Source organism: Malurus melanocephalus, unplaced genomic scaffold (assembly GCF_030028575.1).
Source record: "Malurus melanocephalus ecotype Western Australia unplaced genomic scaffold, MMel_1.1 scaffold_78, whole genome shotgun sequence".
Lineage (NCBI taxonomy): Eukaryota > Metazoa > Chordata > Aves > Passeriformes > Maluridae > Malurus > Malurus melanocephalus.
The window spans coordinates 2,102,756-2,110,770 of NW_026623310.1; positions in this window are offsets into that span (position 1 = coordinate 2,102,756).

Genomic DNA, 8,015 nt, shown 5'->3' on the forward strand with positions numbered 1-8,015 from the left:
ATGAACCTGCACTTGAGGCAGTTAAAAAGACACTACTCTCATGCTTTTAGTTTTTGCCAACTTTGTATTTCTACTTAGTATGCTTTAGAAAAAAAACCCCAAACCATCACAAAACCCCAAACACCAACAAGAGAMGTTCAGAATAGTAGCTTCACAATGTTGAGGGTTTTAGTGGCAGTCTTTGTAGACAATTCTCTCCACAGCCACTCCTTCTTTCACCAAAGTTTCCCTCCCCTTTTGCCATTTTCATCCCTAAAAGCCAAAAGCAGGGGAAAAGAAAAGAAGGCTGTTTAACCTGGATTATATCATTTATCCAGGGCATCACACTGTTTTACAAATAGTTGTGTTGACACAACTGAGAGGTCAGTGACCTCCATGGCAAAGGCAGGAGAAAGAAGAGAAGAATTTCTTAAGCTGATTCTGCTGCCAAAACCAAAATATTGTGAAACCATCACATTCTGTAAACACTTTCTTCCAAACATTAGCAAGTGGTGAAAATCAGTGGAGAAGGCACCTCTAGACCAAAACGCTTTCGAAGACTTGATGGTAACTGCAGAGGCTTGTGAGAACCACCCCTAASTCTAAACCATAGGTAGTCCTGCAATGCTGTGCCAAGACAATATGGATTCTGATTCTTTCAGAGCAAAGTCAAGGCTCACACAAACCAGTTCAACAGTTGCAAAACTGAAAAGTGTGAATTATATTCTTATATACACACATGACCACCCAAGTGAGGTAATCCCACTGTTGGAACTGTGCAAATGAGGCTAACATCTGACCACAAGGGTATAAGAACTGCCAGCATATCCATATAGGAGAATAAAAGTAACTGCCTTCCTGAATCACTAATTATTTTCAGTGCACACAGAGCGATGAAAACCTTTCCAAAAATCAATTCTGTATTACAGCAGTTTGACTTACAGGTGGTGCAGAATGGAACATTACCAAGCACATTGCAATTAATTATGCTTTCAAATGCACCAACTAAATTTGGCTATGCAATTAGATAAATAATAACTGAAGGGAAAGGTTATATTTTGGAATCGCACATTAGGATAGATGAATATGCCTTTTGCCTTAGCTGCTCGTTCCTGTGTCATGGCAGGGCCTGTAAATGCCCATGTAAATGCAGTTTCCACATCCATTTCCATGCACAAGTGCCATTTTCATGTACTCAGCATAAATAAACTTTTCCTTTAATTTATTTGCGTATCTGCCCCAAATATCAAAGGGAATGACATTTCAGCAAGAMAATGACCAAACGGTAACATCAAAGAGCCTGACTTGGCAGCTTCTGCTCTTTTCAGAAAATATTGACTCAAGCTGGGGATGTCACTGATTTCAGTCCAGGTGTTACAAAGTGACCTCTGCATGCTGAGAAAGTGGGTAAGGGTGACTGACACATTCACAGAATACTGCCTTTTCTTTTTTCARTCTTCAAATCAGCCTTCCATTTATTCTGCAATTCTTTAACATAGCCAATATTAAAAAATGTCCCACAGATGTTCAACAAATGACCTTGAAAATGTAATTTGAAATGGCTGGTTTAGCTCACACAGTTTAGAGCAGTCAGAGTAGTTGGGTATCCTTGGGTAAAGGGAAAGATGCAGTGATGGGAAATTACACCCCTATCAGTAGACCTTTTGTTGGTGGATTCCCACAATAACCATTCCTTTTCTTAACTTTTATTTTTTTTTGATATTCAGAATGTAAGTGGCTATGTTAACTTTAATCCAGGTGTTAGCAGTAGGGGATTGACACAAGTGCATTTCCTGTCACCCAGGTAACCTTGTGTCTCGTAAGGGCTCAGCCACAAGTTGGCCAAAGATGAGTTTGAGCAGCTGGAGGATCAGTGAGCAGAGGGACTACATTCCTGTAGCTAAAAAATGCTCTTCAATTCCTGCTTACTCAAAGCAGCATCAGTGGATATCTGTGGAAACACTGCAACAGGCTGCCCACAGAGGTGGTAAATGCTTCATCCCTGGAAACATTGCAGGTCAGGCTTCTAAGCAACCTGATCTATTTGAAGATGTCTGTGCTCATTGCAGGGGCACTTAGACTAGATGGCATTAAAAGGTTGCTTGCAGCTCTRACTATTCCATGATTCTATGAAAAACACTCTTCATGGGCTTCAGGTGGCTTCAGAATCCAGATCCTACCCTTAACAATAAACTTACTTTAGTTACCCATGTTTTCACCATGCCATGGATGGACTGTGGTCTGGGAATGGAGGCCTCTAGCCCTTTATAGAGCAGAGAGAGTTCTGAGAGAACTTCAGACCATCTCTTCACATTCTCCTCTCTCTTTGCATGGACCATCAAYTCAAACTCAAAATCTCCTGCTGAGGCCCAAATGAGTACTGAGATCGACTCCTACAGAGTGCCTACTGTTCACTGACTACAAACATGAGATTCTTTGCTCCTTTTTTTAGCTGCCTGACAATCAGGCATCTGGAGTGAGCCAATTCTTTGTTGGTGGGGAGAGGAAGAGGCATCTCCTCTCTTGGTTCCTCAAAGAAATCTGTCTCTATGGGCTGTTGAAAGAGCTCAGCCAAGGTACTAAGATTTTAGATGGATCGAGAGAGGAGAGAGGACTGAATCCCAACAGAAGTCAGTGAATGAAGTGCTTAAACTTGCCCTTTCTGGATACTCTTGAAGGTTGTTTGAGTTGCTGAARTTCCTGAATGGTCACCCTTGTCACAGATTTCACTCTGCTGGAATCATGAAATTCCTGGTCATTGAAACAAGCTTCACCTTGTTATCTGAGCATCTGGAAYGAATTCCTCCAGGAATTAAGGCAAGTCATGAGTCACACCTCCTTCTGCTCCAAGTGTATGGTGCAATTCTTTGCTAGGTCATTTCTTTGGTCATCCCTATCATAAATACACAGCAGTGGGCCTATAAAAAAATAAAGTTTTTAAAAGTGCCTGTGCAAGAACAACCAAACAATAACAAGACAGAAAKCTCCAAGCCAAACAAAGAGAGAGTCACAGATTACCAGTGTGAGATACTCCACATACTTCACCTGCAGAGGGGATGAAAGAGAAAACACCTYAGGACAGGTATTAGTGACACTGCTAAAGGTCTGATGGGGAGTTATGCATGTACAAGAGAAGAACCAGTAAAAATGGAAGAGGYACTGAAGATGGGAAGAGACTTGACTTCTTTCCAAAAATTGTGAACCAACCTGGAATTTGCATGAATACTTGCAGAGAAGATTTTTCTTTACTTACAGGACTAGAAGCTGTCTCAAGAACTTATACTTACAGCAGGTTCAGGGATTTTTTKGTTGGCTTTTGCTTGTTTGTTTGGGTTTTTAAAATATTTCTTCTYTCTTTTGAAGCTTAAAGGATGTCTGTCTGATTCTGTGTCTGTGGAATACACTTCCAGGATGCAAGATCTGGAAATGCATGAAAAAACCTTCTGGGTAAAATGGCAGAATTCACCATTCTCTATCCAACTGCAAAGAAATCTGAATCCTTCTAATACTATGATGAGCAGAAAGCTCTGGTTGTTTAACTGCCACTGAACACTTCACATCAAAATGGATATATTTGGAGCATTTCCCAGATGCCACATTGTCACTTCTGATTGACACACTGGAAGAGGAAGTCAAAYGAGGAAGTGAGTTCAGGAGTGGTGAGGGTGCAGTGGGTCCCTCTTGCTTGCGGGGACCAGCCAGGAATCCAGCAGCTGGCTGGGGGTGTGTGTGTGGGGTATAGTCAGCCTGTTGATTTTAGGTGCCTAACTTAGATGCCTACTTCTTTCCATTGCCTATATAAGGAATAGAGTCTGGCAGCAACGGAGCGTGGGGAGCCTGAATTGCCCATCACTGTCTTACTGGTTGTCATGGCAATGCAGGCAGGCACCTAGAGGAGATGGTCTGAAAGTGGTCCCGACTGACTTGCAAATACACGTCACAGCTCGTGCGCCAGTGAGACAGCTGCACTGAACRTATCCTGGCTGGAGTTCACGCTCCAGCATGCTGACAACTGGAAGGATCCSTGGTTTGAAGCTGCCCTTTGCGAGCCTCAAACAACAAATCTTTGTCTTCCCATCTGGTTTAAGGCAAACTTGAGTGTGGAGGACACATGGTGCTGCAGGAGGCAGATTCTCCACCCGCGTGCCTTGGAAGCTGTGTCAGTGTAGGAGAGAAAGGGAACTGCTTTATTCATGGGACACGCTCCAACATGGGGAGACACCCTTGTGAAGGCAGCACTGCATCCCATGCCTTCCTTTGTAAATTACAAGATACGCTTTAATCTCCTTATGGAATTGATCAGTTAATTAGTCAGTTTATCTGCCTCTGCCCTACATTTAAATTTAAATCTTTGTGGCAATTCTTTCCAAATCTCTTAAGCTCTGCTGAAAAAATCAGTGAGCAGAAGAGCCAGTGGCCTGGCTCACATCACTACTCAYACGATAAGGTCCATTTCGGTTATTGAACTATTTGTGTTATTTGGAGATSCTCTTGCACCTGCAGAGGCCAAGTACACTCTTGATTATTGGAACAATTGTGCAAGTGAAGGGATTGGGTAATCTCATAGTGATGCAAACTATGTCGTTTTCTATGAAGTTACTAGCAAAGAGTTGCAAGCATTCAGAATTAATTCCAATAATGAGCTGGGATTTAAAATCTAAATACTCCGTTTCTAGCTTCATTGCAAATTCACGCTCAGAATCCACTTTGTATTACTCACCACCTTTTGCACCCTTTGACAATGGTAATGGATTTTTTAATGTGCTCAAAAAAAAGGGCAAAATAATTAGATTTCAAGTACTGCTAGAAATGTGCTTGAGCTCAGCTAGGATCCTAACATACAGAAGCTGCTAAAATCCAACATTTTTGTTTTGTGCAATTGTACATTCAATGACAGCTCTGAGATTCAGAGCAGAGGCTCAGGTCAAGGCAGGATTGCTGGTGTAGGTCTCAAGCTCTGGTCTGTGCTTGTAACTGTTGAGGAGCCTGCATGGTTCTAGAGGATGCTGCAGAGTTTTTCTTGCTGCTTGCTTTGGACCTCACCATCTTTTTGCCTTGATTTAAGCCTGTACAAGAACTACATTCATCTGAACCAAAAACTTATTCTCKAGTTACAGTGTCTGAAACTGTCTTTCAGGATAGTTTTTCAGCTATTAATTTTCAAATCATCGCTTCCAAAGCCCTACAACACTATGCATGGATGAGGTGGATATATTGCTGGAGAATGGGATGCAGTTTGATGCCTCTCAGTTCAGGAAACAGGAATTAAAGTTGTTCAGGCTAGTACATGTAGAACTTTATAAGCTATGAAAGATTTTTCTCTTTCCTGCATATAGATACCAGTTTTGATGTTAGCAATTTGGCACATTAATAACTGATTTACATTTCCCAGACAGAAAATTGCTATCTGCCACAATTTTATAAAAGAGTTTCATATTGTGAAATTCTCTAGCACAGTGAATCCTTTGTGGTTTAAAGGCAAGGAGTTTGTGATTAAAATTTTAATATGATCATTGCAGTCTCCTGAGAGGCTTAAGTACAAGGAAAAATTATTTCCTGCATCTTGGAGTTCATTGTGATGGATGCATTGAAATGCCATCAATGGGATTCTGTCTGCTCTGAAAACTAAACAAAACAGAAAGTCCCTGAAATGAATTTAAACTGAAGGTTTCATGGGCTCTGCCAAAGCATGAAGACTAACCCACTGTACAGTATTGTCTCAGTTTAGCTCTGAATTCTCAGAGCAGGCTCTGCACTTCACAGCAGAAGGTAAGATAGGAGCAGTAAGAAAAAGATAGGTGTCAAACTCCATTCTATTCCATCAAGGTTTGCTGGATATTGTTCTATTCCAAAATCAAGGTTTGCTGGATATTGTCCAGCTTACTTGAATAAATTGATCAGCTGATTTGCTGCTTACATCTCTAGCAGCTGTTAACTCAGTTGCTGGGGCTGAAGGGTGGTCTTGCTGCATGACCTTCCTCACAGCCCTGCTCCCTGCAGAGGGGTTGGTATRGGAGCTATCACTGGAGGTGAGTCTTCCCAAGGGACGTTCTCCAGCAGGCAGATCCGATACTTTTTCATTGCTGAAGCCATGATATTGCTCTGAGGACTTGGACGTAAAAGCCAATTAAAGAAACTGAGTGCTAATATTCAATCTACAATGAATTTTCTCTGCTCCTCCATATCTCTGTCTGAGTCCTGTTGYGACTGGCTCAAATTTAGCCTTTCTGGGAAACTGCTGGAGGATTTCCTATTCACATCTTATTCATGGTGAGTACATGATGTTCCAAAACTCAGAAGATTTGGCTTGCCTTGAGCAATGTTGTGGTGCCTGTTAGGGAGGTGGCTGGACACAGCAATCGGAGCCCCCCTCGCAGTGTACACTCAGTGCTGTGTTTGGCTGGTGCTGGCCAGGGCTGTCCCCTGCACAGTCGATGTACAAGTGCACAGACACACCTGCAAACAGAGCAGGCTCCTGCTGCCAGGCCTGGCAGGATGGTGCCAMAGGTGCACAGCCTTTAGCATGGTCTGGTGACTGTCCTTATGGCTGAACAGTGGGCATTTCCCCATCACAGATTTGGCTGGCTCTCACAAGTGGGGTCCCCAYAAATTCCAGGGCTTCACTCATGGCACAGCAGAGACTGCAATGCTTCAAGCCCTGGGGAAGGGTGTTTAGTTTGATAAAAGTAAGATCTTCTCTCTCATTTGCTTTTAGAGCCACAGATGAATCCTGGGCCCTTTTCTTAGCTGATAGAATCCAAGGTCTTCAGGATGGTTTCAAAGCTGCATTTAGACAACTGTGATCACTGTCGAGTCCCTGCTCCTCTGTAACAGCTATAACCAGCTCAAATCTTTTGATAAAACCAGTCTTGTAGGAAATATCTTTTTCTTTCCCTTTTCCCACATAAAAAGTACCTGTCATGTTTCAGATGAAAATAACTCTCTCTGAAGTTCAAAGTCCTTTTTGCCACACTCCTTTTCCCTTTCCTTTCTGCAATGACAGATGGCAACTTGATGAGGGGAGGTGTAACCATGAAGGCTTTACAGGTTTTGCTTCTTGGTCAAAGCAGTGTGACCCACACTGCAGTCTTCTAACATTTTTGACTTGTTCTCTGAGTGATGACTGTCRTAGGACCATATTGGAGACTTGTGGAGTCATCTTGAGGAAAGTCAGGAGAAACATTTCTGAGGCTCAGAAGGATAACATRGATTGGGAAGGGACTGCCTGGCTCTGTTCTCTTTTCGTGTGAACTATGGCAGGGTGATGCACAGGATCAGGCTAAGTAAGCTGCCCTGATTGCCGATTGGCTGAGGATCAAATACCAAAAGCATAATTTCCACAGGCTTATGGACTTTSTATAGCAAAGATGAACTTCAGAAACATTTTTAGACTTGAAAAAGCAGCTTGGTGGAAGATAAAATATTTTATATGTCTACTTACACATGCAAAYGTTTTCTTCCTCCGAGTTTTTAACAGAGTTGTTAAGCCATCTTAATGAACTAAAATGGAAAAATAATAATCTTCAGCTTGGAATCTGGTGRCATTTACAATGAAAAATGGTATCAGATATTACCTTTTGCCCACATTTGAAGATCCTGAACATGGTTCTAGTTAACTTCAAGTATGCTGAAAATAAGCCAAGAGTTTAATTTTCAAGTTGCATTATCGTGGTCGTGTCACTCTCCAAAGTATCGCTAAATTATTCCTTTATTTTTTCCTTTGCCAAAGAGGTAGGAGACTGTTTTGCTGTCTGGAAAAATGCCTGCCTAGAAGTAGAGGTCCAGATCTTTAACAAGGGTAAATTGGCAAAACCCCACTGATTGTAATGGAGCGATGCCGATTTTTGTCAGTTCAGTATCTGGCCCATCAGATTTTCAACTGTTATCACCACAGGCAGAATTCAAATTGACACAGCGTGGGCTAACATGATTGAATACAGAACAGGCTTCCTGGTTTCCTAAATTATTTTAATAACAGAAAGAATGTAGATGGAATGCCAGGCTAAGATCTCTACCTGGATAAGTGCCCAGATTTT